The sequence below is a fragment of the Podarcis pityusensis genome (assembly GCF_964106645.2).
Source record: "Podarcis pityusensis genome assembly, chromosome: 6".
Taxonomy (NCBI): Eukaryota; Metazoa; Chordata; class Lepidosauria; order Squamata; family Lacertidae; genus Podarcis; species Podarcis pityusensis.
In genome coordinates, this window is record NC_138030.1 from 26949028 (window position 1) to 26961217 (window position 12190).

Consider the following 12190-nt stretch of genomic DNA (forward strand, 5'->3'; position numbering starts at 1 on the left):
GACCCTGGGGAGCCACAGGGTTCTGTCTTGGGCCCAGTCTTATTCAACATCTTTATCAACGACTTGGATGATGGACTCAAGGGCATCCTGATCAAATTTGCAGATGACACCAAACTGGGAGGGGTGGCTAACACCCCAGAGGACAGGATCACACTTCAAAACGACCTTGACAGATTAGAGAACTGGGCCAAAACAAACAAGATGAATTTTAACAGGGAGAAATGTAAAGTATTGCACTTGGGCAAAAAAAATGAGAGGCACAAATACAAGATGGGTGACACCTGGCTTGAGAGCAGTACATGTGAAAAGGATCTAGGAGTCTTGGTTGACCACAAACTTGACATGAGCCAACAGTGTGACGCGGCAGCTAAAAAAGCCAATGCAATTCTGGGCTGCATCAATAGGAGTATAGCATCTAGATCAAGGGAAGTAATAGTGCCACTGTATTCTGCTCTGGTCAGACCTCACCTGGAGTACTGTGTCCAGTTCTGGGCACCACAGTTCAAGAAGGACACTGACAAACTGGAACGTGTCCAGAGGAGGGCAACCAAAATGGTCAAAGGCCTGGAAACGATGCCTTATGAGGAACGGCTAAGGGAGCTGGGCATGTTTAGCCTGGAGAAGAGGAGGTTAAGGGGTGATATGATAGCCATGTTCAAATATATAAAAGGATGTCGCATAGAGGAGGGAGAAAGGTTGTTTTCTGCTGCTCCAGAGAAGCGGACACGGAGCAATGGATCCAAACTACAAGAAAGAAGATTCCACCTAAACATTAGGAAGAACTTCCTGACAGTAAGAGCTGTTCGACAGTGGAATTTGCTGCCAAGGAGTGTGGTGGAGTCTCCTTCTTTGGAGGTCTTTAAGCAGAGGCTTGACAACCATATGTCAGGAGTGCTCTGATGGTGTTTCCTGCTTGGCAGGGGGTTGGACTCAATGGCCCTTGTGGTCTCTTCCAACTCTATGATTCTATGATTCTATGAAATGATGAGGGCTGTTTTCTACAGCAGCCAACGCCTGAGGCATCTGCCTCATTCTGCCTCATGATAGGGCAAGTCCGATCTATGAGCTACCTTAGTTAAATTCTGAACAAGACAGGAACAAATCTTTTAAATAAATTATGGTCCGATAAATTACGGCTGCAAGCATGAAGTTGGGCAAGCCATGTCTAGAGGGCATATATTTATTTTATGCTCTACCTCCAGCTGGTGGTGGCATATATGGTGCGCCCCTACTGCATTGTACTCTTGTAACAATTCTCTGTAGTAGGTTAAGTTGAGAGACAGTGACTGGCTCAAGGTCACTAAGTGAGCTTCACGGATGAACCCTGGTCTCCCAGGTCACAGTCCAAGACTTTAACCACTACAACCCACTGGCTGAAATGAACACATGCCTATCAATTAGGCTCCAAACACAGTTAAGGTATGAGGAACAGGGTATAGACTGGCCTACTTATTAAAAGGCCATATGCTAAAATATTCCAAATGATCTTATATGTACCAGGGCTGGTCAGGAAATTAGTTTGGTGCTTTCCCCAAGAGGGAGACAAAAAATAATGTTCCATCAGCATTTCCACTATGGGCAGGATTCACCTAATGAACCCTGTCAGCGGAAGCACTGCCCAAGGGCTTTGACTTGTGCAATGAAGCTTTCTCCCTGCTTCATACCCCACACCCCCAGAAATTGGCTCGAGGGGGGTCAGAAGAACAGCATGCAGGTGGAGGAGAGGGAGGCCATTCTGCCTGGCAAGCTGATACTCTTGCACAGAAGAAATGTTTGTAATAGTGCAATGTTGAATTCCGCCTGATGCCTGCAAGCTTCTCATTGTGGCCGAGGCATCAGTGCAGCAGAGCTAAACACAGTCATTACTTTGATTGTCCAGACAAATAAAACCTCGGATTTTATGGAACTGCATTCCCCTTCTGATCAGAATGCTTTGATTTCCCACCCTGTCAATTGACACCGTGGTCAAAATGGGCAACTGCTGTTGTGATGGTGAGTGAAGCAAAAACGGAAAGGGCAACTTGTCTTTGGTGACCTGTTGTTCCTGATGTGGCTGTGTCTTCTTCTGCCTTTTAATCTTCTTGTTCACTTTCTCTATCTCCGTGCTCCAAAAGTTATTTGATCCTCTACTGTGTCCCTTCAGAAATTGCATGTGAGGGAAGGGAGATTCAAGCTGGACAATTAAATACCTGGTTAGCCCTTTGGTGTTTCCCAAGTGAGGTGATAACATTGTGAAGGAGCAGTCACTAAAGGGAGATGCCTGTTGAACACAGTAGCGTTGGAAGCTATCTGGTGTATTGTTAATTGCAGGTGGATATGTGCAGAAACTGTAGCAAATTCACCTACTCTAATGAGATGGCAAAGGGTGATAGGAAGAGCCTTTAATCTCCTTCACAAACTCCCATGAGCTTTTATAGGTGTTGGTATATTGTGGGAGTATGCCTGAAGGAAAGATGGAGGCCTCCTTTCCACTCGGAGCTATTTAACATATAATATTAAGCTTGCATAGAGTGGAAAGATGCATAAATTTCCACAACACACATTTATGGCAAAAAACCCCAAAACAGGTCTGTGCGCACTCTTTATTAGATATGTGCTTGCTTGCCCCATACAAATATTATGTAGGTGTGGTCACATACCTAAACTAGCCATAAGTGTAGGTCAGAGAAAATGCTCTCCCTTGCACATGTCTGGAGTTGGTATCTCATTACTGTAATCGGTTGCCAACCTTTTTGGGCCAGTGGGCACATTCTGTGCTTTGAAAGATTGCTTAGGGTGCCATGTCACAAAAGGGCTGCCCTGGTGAATAGGCATAATGGCTGCCATATCTAAAAGCGCAGAAGAGAAGGGGCCACAAAACATGGGCATTCTGTCTCCCCTCAGCCCACCATTGGCTTGCAGGCATTCTGACACCACAGGGGCCTTGTTGGCAACACCGAAAGCATCACTTGGTGATGTGTATGTCGTTTGAATGGCATATCAGGCAGGATATCCCATAGAATCATAGAATCATAGAGTTGGAAGAGACCACAAGGGCCATCGAGTCCAACCCCCTGCCAAGCATGTTCTCCATGTTCTCCTGTTGGGGAGAATTGGGATCCATCATGTGGGTTGTCTCCGCCTCTCTTACCACTGGCAGGAAGTTAAGATTTTGAGGAATACATCAGGAGGCAAGACAGCCCCCTATTTCCTGCTTTTGCTACTGGTAGGAGGTTTATTGCCTGCTCTAGGCATGGCAAAAGAAAAAGGCAGGAACGCCATCTTGGAAGGGATTTTTCCTTTTGTTTTCTTCCTTTGTCTTTGTTTCCTGCATCCTCTTTCAGCTCTCTCCCGCCATCCGTACCAGGTTTTCATTCTCATATACAGTGGTACCTCGGGTTAAGTACTTAATTCATTCCGGAGGTCCGTTCTTAACCTGAAACTGTTCTTAACCGGAAGCACCACTTTAGCTAATGGGGCCTCCTCCTGCTGCCGCACCGCCAGAGCACGATTTCTGATCTCATCCTGAAGCAAAGTTCTTAACCCAAGGTACTATTTCTGGGTTAGTGGAGTCTGTAACCTGAAGCGTATGTAACCTGAAGCGTCTGTAACCCGAGGTACCACTGTATTCATAAATAATTTTATTTGTATGCTGCCTCTCCATAGTCCAAACCATCCTCTAGGCAGCTTACAACATGGAAAAAACACATAGACACAACATAACAAAAGTTGCCATAAATAAAACCTCAAAAATACACAATCAAACTGAACAATTTCCACATAAATCATAAGATCTAAAATAAAGCTACAAAAAAATTATATCAATAGCGGCAACAGCCCCTCCCCAACAAAATCCCCTAAACAACACCTAAGAGTTTGATCAGCAGAGCCTCAGCTTTTGTAGCTGGAGTCAGTCAGGGCCCTGCCCTCCCAGGCCTGGTGGAAAACGCCTGCAAGGCAAGGAGCAGGTCTTCCAGGACTCACAGCCAAGATGGTTTCCAAAAATCTAACAGTCTGTTCAGAGCCTTCTTTTTCTAGATCAGAACCATGGATCTTGCGGCAACATTTCCTTTGATGTGCCACCTGCCCTTCCTGAGAGGGAAGGCTGGTCTTTCTATTCCCCAACCCACATAATCTTGAATATAATAGATGCCTCTGCAGAGGTCTGTGTGTCAAGGTCAGCTCCAGGGCTAATTCTAGCTTGTGGAGATATTCCACCAAGAGAAACCATGTGATCTAGTGCATTTTCCTTCCTTAATAGAAAAGCATTTCAAGGTATTTTTCCAGCCAGGAATGGGGAAGCTGTGGCCCTCCATGGAAACTGCTGGCTGAGGTTGGTGGGAGACGTACTCACAACATATAGGGGGCTACAGGTTCTCCATCTCTGTCTAAACTTAACTCGCTCCCACTGAGCTTTGTACTTTGCCCTGTTACCAGTTAGGCAGGTGGATTCAAGAGTGGAAAAGCAGGAATAGCAGGATTTCGAAGCAGTTCAGTGCAGTTTCTAGGAGATCACACCTGTGCAGCTGAGCTGCTTACCCATGTGGCTTCATGGAGACTTGTTTTATCTTTTCCTTAATTCTAAAATAGAATTGAACTGCAGAATCCTTTTTTTCCACCTTTGTGGGGTGAATATATCTCATATAGCTTACGCTGGATCAAGACTCTGTCTTCTTTTCTACTAGCTACAAAAACACTCCTCTATTGGCTACACTTTAAACACTGACTCATGTTGGAGAAGGTATCTCTTTCAACACAATTGCTTTCCAGTGGGCTGCTTCATGTTTTATGGGTGCAAGATTGCAAGGCTTTGAACCCACTTGAGCACAGCAAATGCACCCACGAGGACTCGGTTCTCTTCAGTGAATTCACAAACAGGGCAGTGCTTTGAAAAAGGGCTTTCATGGCTCTTCCAAGTAAACTGCCAACTCTGGACAAAGTAGATTAATTAGTTTGGGATGATAAAATCTCAGTGGAAACAGGTGATATTGAACTTGGGTCATGCATGCCAGTGTGGTGTAATGGTTAAGAGCGGTAGTCTCGTAATCTGGTGAACTGGGTTTGTGTGTCTGCTCCTCCACATGCAGCTGCTGGGTGACCTTGGGCTAGTCACACTTCTCTGAAGTCTCTCAGCCTCACTCACCTCACAGAGTGTTTGTTGTGGGGGAGGAAGGGAAAGGAGAATGTTAGCCACTTTGAGACTCCCTAGGGTAGTGATAAAGTGGGATATCAAATCCAAACTCCTCTCCTCCTCCTCCTCCTCCTCCTCCTCCTCCCCCTCCCTGGAATGAAGCCAAAAATGACACCAGGACTGTTTCTTTGGGTTGTCTCCTTTTCTTAATGGTGACATGGACCATTCATAATGTAAGAATATTATTCACAACTTTGAGCAGGGCAGTGGGGTGGGGTAAGTGAAGACAAGCTGTAACAGTTAGCTATAGCGTTGTTTGCCACTCTTGCTTAGGTTGCCCAGCAAAAGCACTTTGCTTCCTGAAATTCATTCTGATTGTGCGGATGAAATGTAACTGATAGAATCCAACAGGGTGTCGTATTGGTGTGTGAATACAGTCCAGATCCAGTGATCCCCAGGCCCGCACCTCCAGATGGTGGAGATGTCGGGTACAAAAGGCGCCTGGCTGATTTTGAACACTGAGTGTCTGTTCATTTATATACCGCTTTTGTTTTATCAAAAGTGGTTAACATTAACATTTTTAAAAAAAATAATAATCCCCCAAAAGTACAAACAGCAACAAAACCACGTTAAAACCAAAGCAGCAATCAAACACAACCCAGATTGAGTACCACATCGCAATCAAAGCATACCCCATCACACAGTACAAAAACCCCTGCCTGAAGTTGCCTTGTACAGTGGTACCTTGGGTTAAGTACTTAATTCGTTCTGGAGGTCCGTTCTTAACCTGAAACTGTTCTTAACCTGAAGCACCACTTTAGCTAATGGGGCCTCCTGCTGCTGGAGCACGATTTCTGTTTTCATCCTGAAGCAAAGTTCTTAACCCGAGGTACTATTTCTGGGTTAGCGGAGTCTGTAACCTGAAGCGTATGTAACCCGAGGTACCACTGTATTGCTTCTTAGCCAATGGCAAAACTTTAACAGTGCTGGGGCTAAGCAAGCCTCTCTCAGGAGGTTGTTCCAGAGCAGTGGTGCTGGAAATGACAAGGTCCTGTCATCATCAGGGCATCACATTGGCGACTCTTGAGCTAGGCTGTTGTATATGTAACACGAAGAATTACCTCGACGAGTGGTTTCATTAATATTACTGTGTATATTTGAGTTTCACTGTATGACTGCTAGTACAACTTTGCTGGAGGCAGTGTTGTTCAAGGTCTTCATTAGCAGAATACCGTGATGTAATTTTGCCATGTGCCTTTCGCCCCATCCCCCTTTGTTGTTAAGAGGTTTGTTGAAACTGAGATGCTCATGAGGAATAAGGAGTCAAAAAGGGTCAGGTGGAAGGTGACACGCTGGCTGAATTGTAGTCGTTTTAATGGCAAGGGTTCTTGTTTTTGCCTGTGCATAAAACTGCTGGCCACAAGTACAACCAAGACTTGATCGTGTGGATTTCCACTTGGAAGCCATTTATTGCGAGTTAAATGAAAAATGTCACAATAATCATATAATAGGATTGAAGATGTCACAGTAAAATGAGAACAGCAACAAAGCAAAATCAAACCCCAGAAAGAGGTTTCACAAGAAGGAACGTGTTTTCTCCAAGATACTACCTGTTTAAGTTGCCATTGCCACTTCCTGAACTTTTATTAAGGTCCTATAGATGGACTGCTGTGTCTGCGGCACTGCATTCATCATTCTTCTGCAGCTGCTATTGAGTTAAAGAAATTTTGTTACAAGTGTGTTTTGAGGATTTGTCCTTGCAGTGTATGTTGCTATGTTTATTTAGAAAACAGTTGGCAGGCTTTGCTTCCAGAGGTGAAGAACTGGAATATCAAGAATGGCTGGCTTTGCCATTGATCAGATAGTTACTTGCACTGCCCCTGCCCCTTTTGCTCTTGTCTGTTCTTGGCTTTGTTTGTTATTTCTTTCTCTGTTGCTTGCTGTTTTAACCAGCTGGCATTTATAGGTGGGGTGGAGTTTTAAGAGTCTGTGAACATGCACAATTTGGTGCATTCTGAGAATCGTTTTAGTTTCAAGCATGGGAGTAGCCAGGGGGCTGGAGGGGGGCAGGTGCCCTCCTAAAACAGGTAAATAAATAAAAATATTTAACTGACCAATTGTGTTCTGCACCCCCCCCCCAAGCATAATGCTTGCCCCACCCAAAATAATGCCTGCCCCCCTCCAAATAAAACCTGGCTATGCCCATGGTTTAAAGCAAATTTCTAGCTTTTATGGCGGGTGTAGGGAACCTTTGGCCCTCTGAAGGTTGCTTCAGTTCCCATAATCATTGGTCATGCTTGCCGAGGGTGATGGGAGTTGTAGTTCAGCAACATCTGCGGGGCCGCAGTTTGCCATATTTGCTCTATGGCTACAAAATAAACTTCAGTGTGTGCAGGCAAAGGCTAGTGAAATTTCAGAAGCCCAAGGTGAGACGGAATAAGATTTCCAGTGCCAAAGTGTTAGGAACATAAATATTTTGGGCCGTTTTTTTTTAAGATTAGCAAAAGTAGAATAAATTATGCAGAGCAAATGAATATATGTGGAAGGGTTGCCGAATGAATTTTGCAGATTTTTGTGTTACTGTAGTGCAGGATTTTGACTTGTTTAGGGCTCATACTACACTGAACTGCCTTTTGTAATTCAAAAGTGTCTCTAATTGACTGGAAAGATGTAGCCACTTGAATTAAATATCATGCTAATAAGGTATTGTCTAGTAGCCAGCAGATAATAAGGTTAGTTATGTATTTATTCTCCTGCAGGCGTGTACGGTTTATAAAATAGGTGCAGATAAAGTACGTATACTGGTACAGCCCCTGCGACAGAATTCTTGATTCATAGCTAACCTCAGATAGGGGACCTCATCCAGCCCCCAAGCAAATGTTTCTGGTCTTCCAGAGATACACTGACTCTGGCAGCAGCAAACCTATCACTTCAGTAGTTGGAAAGGAGTAAGCTCGTCTGCCCTGCCCAGTACCCTGACAGGGATGCAAATTGCCCCCACCCTGGTCATGAGCTCGATCATTTGATGAGTGAAGAGGGAATGATAGCTACCATTCTCAACATGGATCAACTGAGGGGGGAGGAAGGTTGTGTGACTGTGCAGTGTAGTAGAGTGAGGGGTGGCCACACCCACTGCCGGCATGTGCCCACAGGAGTGTCGGCCAAGGGTGAATACAGCCCTCGGGCTGAAAGAGGTTAGTCACCCCTGACAGAGAAGATGCCACCCAAAGAACTGCAGTTCTGTCTTGTGTGGCATTTTGGAAGCAGTAGCCTGAGGTTACACTCCCTCTGAAGGAGCAAGTACATAGCTTGGGGTATTTCTGGAACCTCAGTGGCACAGAGTGGCTTCCATCAACTTGGGTTAGTGGCCCAGCCACTATCTAGAGAGAGAGAGCCTAACTTCTTTTGTTTACACTTTGGTAACCTCTAGACTAGCTTACTTCAATTCATTATATGCGACACAGCCCAACTGCACCTGGTACCAATTTGGTTACAGGCCCAATTCGCAGTCCTGGTTTTGAACCAGTGTGGTGTAGTGGTTAAGAGCGGTACAGTCATACCTCATGTTACGTCCGCTTCATGTTACGTTCTTTCAGGTTACGTCCCGTGGCGACCCCGAAGTACCGGAAAGGGTTACTTCTGGGTTTTGAAGCTCGCGCATGCACAGAAGCGCAAAATGATGTCACACGCATGCACAGAAGCTGTGAATCGCAACCCGCGTGTGCGCAGATGCACCACTGCGGGTCGTGCTCTTTTCATGTTGCGAATGGGCCTCTGGAACGGATCCCGTCTGCAACCAGAGGTACTACTGTAGTCTTGTAATCTGGTGAACCGGGTTCGCTTCCCCAATCCTCCACATGCAGCTGCTGGGTGACCTTGGGCTAGTCACACTTCTCTGAAGTCTCTCAGCCTCACTCTCCTCACAGAGTGTTTGTTGTGGGGGAGGAAGGGAAAGGAGAATGTTAGCTGCTTTGAGACTCCTGAAGGGGAGTGATAAAGCAGGATATCAAATCCAGACTCTTCTTCTTCTCTTCTATGTGGCTTAGGACACCAATACCCCAAAGACTTCCTCTCCCTAAATGAACTGACCCAGGATTTTGCGATAGTAATCTGAGGCTGTCTTTTGTGTGCCTCCCCCCAAGGGGGATCTGGTGGGTGGGAGCACAAGAACAGGCCTTTTCTGTGGTGGTTCCGTCATTCCTTTTTTTTATCAGGCCTTTGGCTTTTGAATATCTTTAGCCTTTTTGCATGAGTGGGATGTTTTAATGTATGCTGTTCATTTTAAAATAGGATTGCCTTTTAGATTTTTTTAATGCTGATTTTAATGTAAGCTTGCTTAAAGCATTGTATGTCACTTTGAGTTGGTGTGGCAAATGAAGACTAATAAATTCAATCAATTAATAATTGTTCCTCTTAGTTTGGGTTAATACCAAAAGCTTTCCTTCATTTGGGTGGGCCACAGAAATCCAGAGCTCAGCTTAAATAGCCTTGGCTTCCACAGCTAGAACAAAAATACACTCTTTTGACCCAAATAGGGTTCTTATTAGCTTTGCATGAATTTGCACTGATTAAATGATTCCCTGTGAATGGGAGGAGATATGCAGGAAATATGCAGAGAAAGGTGTACAGGTCATGGTTGCACTTGGGAAGGATGAAAAGATGAAAGCAAGCTTTTCTCCTTTAACAAAGCATTATATCCAAGGGGTCATATCAAATTAACCTTTAAGGCTGAAGACTTCTTGGTGGAAAATCTACGCTGCCCTGGTTGTTTGTAAAAACAGTAAGCCACAATTTGCGCACATTTAACTAGGGTGCATTCAGCTTGATGCACTTGACAAAATTAAAAAGGAAGCAGGTGTTCAGGAAAAAAAGGCTTTGGCAATCCCACCCGCCATTGCACCTGATGTGTTTTGACTAGACATGATATTGCCAATCCCTGGAATGTAACCCCCCACGTAAGTTGCAGGCTTAGAACAGTGGCTCTTTTAGAGCTGTATGTACCATCGAGTCTTTGCACAGACAGAATGAAGATGTGCAGCCTGGCTAAAGGGGGCAGTTTTTCTTCCTTGCCCTTGTTCAAATGCTCTTCTTTCCTTCTGCAAGAAGCTCACTAATGTGAGATGCAGGCCAGTGTAGGATGCTATTTACATTGTTTCAATCAAGTTGCTGTTAAACTTACACAGGCTGCAGACGGAAGGGTTGACTTCTAAGCTATCCTTCAAGGTCCAAGACCAAACCTTTGTTGCTTTCACATCTGGGCCTGTAATGAACTCCGCAGGCCAAATGTTGCCTTCCAGAACTTTGGTGTCTCTGCTGGAGCAGCAGTGGTGAAGTTAATGTATATAATGAGAAGATAATGGCACACAGAACAGATGGCTCTAAAATTAGAATGTGTTTAATAATTCCTTGTGCAGGCCAGAAAAGTATCCATTTCATTTCCTGACCGGTGGATTGTTTTCCCAAGATTGGATCTAGTAAATACATACTTCTATTACTTTCATAAATAAGTTTGAATGCACAGTAGTTGGCTGACTGAAGGACATGCTGCTGTTTCATTCATTTTTGTCAGTGAAAAGATGCATATTTATACCCCACAAGGGAATTTGCTTGGTTGTAGTAAATACACAATTGTTCAGGACATAGTTATAGCATTATTGTGGGTATACTGGTTTCATCAGCGTTTCATGTAACAAATGTCTGAAGGGTGAATGACAGGTGTACTTCCTTGAGTAATTATGTGCTTGGGAGATGAGATTGGCTCAGGGCTTTCCAATGTTATGTACCTGGATGTTTGATATATTTATTATTCAGACTCTTCAGGTTTACTACCAGGAATTCAGGGGTCTCTATGGTAAATACATAATTGCCACATATTGCATGGAGCTACTTACAGTTTGCAGCAGGGGTAGGGAACTGGCTCTGGCCATTGGACCAGATCCTTGTCTCCCCCATCACCTGTGAGTGAGGCTGCCTTCCTGTCAATCACCTGATGCCACAATGATGTCAGATGACTTGCTTCAAAGGCTGCACTTGGCTCCATTCAAACCCTGGCCATCAGCTGATGGTCATTGTTTGCACGGAGTCCTGCTTGTTGTTCTGAAGTCCTGACGATAGAGCTTTCCTAGAGCTGCAAGGGCATTTGGAAGCCTGAAAGGTTGGGGCTTCAAAGTGCCACACACAGCTATATGCAAGGCCTGGGTTTTATGCAGGCTTTGCAGGGGTTTCTGATTAGCCCGAAAACCTTTTCCACCTGGCCAGAAACCTCTTTCACTTGTTGCACACCTGACATCGTATATTATGTCAGGTGTGACTTGGCCAAAATGACCTCATGGGCCAAACGGAGAGAAACCTAGAGGGGCTAATTAAGCCTACAGACCAGAGTTTTCCCATCACTGCTTTGCAATGTTCAGATAACAGAGGTAATCCCAGATCTTATGAAGAAATGAGAGGCATATTAACAGTGACAACTTTTGCAGGAGACACAATTCTGTTCTTTGCAAAGGCAGCATTACATTTTCTCCTCCCATGTCTCACTCTCATTTTTCTCCTTCTAGTGTCTGAACAGTGCTTGAACGGAGATAAAATAGTCCAACAGCAGCTGGAGACTGGGTGAGTTTTCTATAACCATTTAATTGTCTTTCATCAAACCCTTCACTTTTGCTTCTTTAAATGGAAGATTGCCAATAAAAAAAGTGACTGTGGTCTTTCTATCATTTTTTTCAAATACTCTTTTAAAAGTACCATCTTGTAGTTTACTTGTTGCCTCCTCCGCTAGTGCTTAAAAGGTGTTTGCTTTCAAAAACCAATAAGAATCTACCCTGGTTGGCTCACCTGCAAGCAGCTTCAAGCTCTACTGGATCTCCAAACTGAGTTGCTTGCAGTTTGGCATCTTAGATAAGTTAAGAGATACATGTGGGAAGAGGCCAAATGCAACCAGGGTGGATCACAGTGGTACCTATTTACCGATACTTGCACTGACATACTTTCAAACTGTAGGGACATGGGTGGCCCTGTGGTCTAAACCACTGAGCCTCTTGGGCTTGCTGATTGGAAGGTTGGCAGTTCAAATCCCTGCGACGG

The 12190-nt window shown here is 44.6% G+C and overlaps 2 protein-coding genes across 10 annotated transcripts in view; both read left to right on the top strand.

The window, feature by feature from the left end:
* The window catches only part of LOC308478990 (uncharacterized protein), a 377493-nt gene that overhangs the window by 345471 nt on the left and 19832 nt on the right, over positions 1-12190 (top strand). The gene's annotated exons all lie outside the window — the stretch shown is intronic.
* The window catches only part of EPB41L1 (erythrocyte membrane protein band 4.1 like 1), a 172951-nt gene that overhangs the window by 14107 nt on the left and 146654 nt on the right, over positions 1-12190 (top strand). For all 9 annotated transcript variants that reach the window (XM_081009181.1, XM_081009177.1, XM_081009182.1 and 6 more), the window contains exon 2: positions 11665-11719. The gene's annotated coding sequence lies outside the window, so the exon portion shown is untranslated. The remainder of the gene's footprint in view (positions 1-11664; positions 11720-12190) is intronic.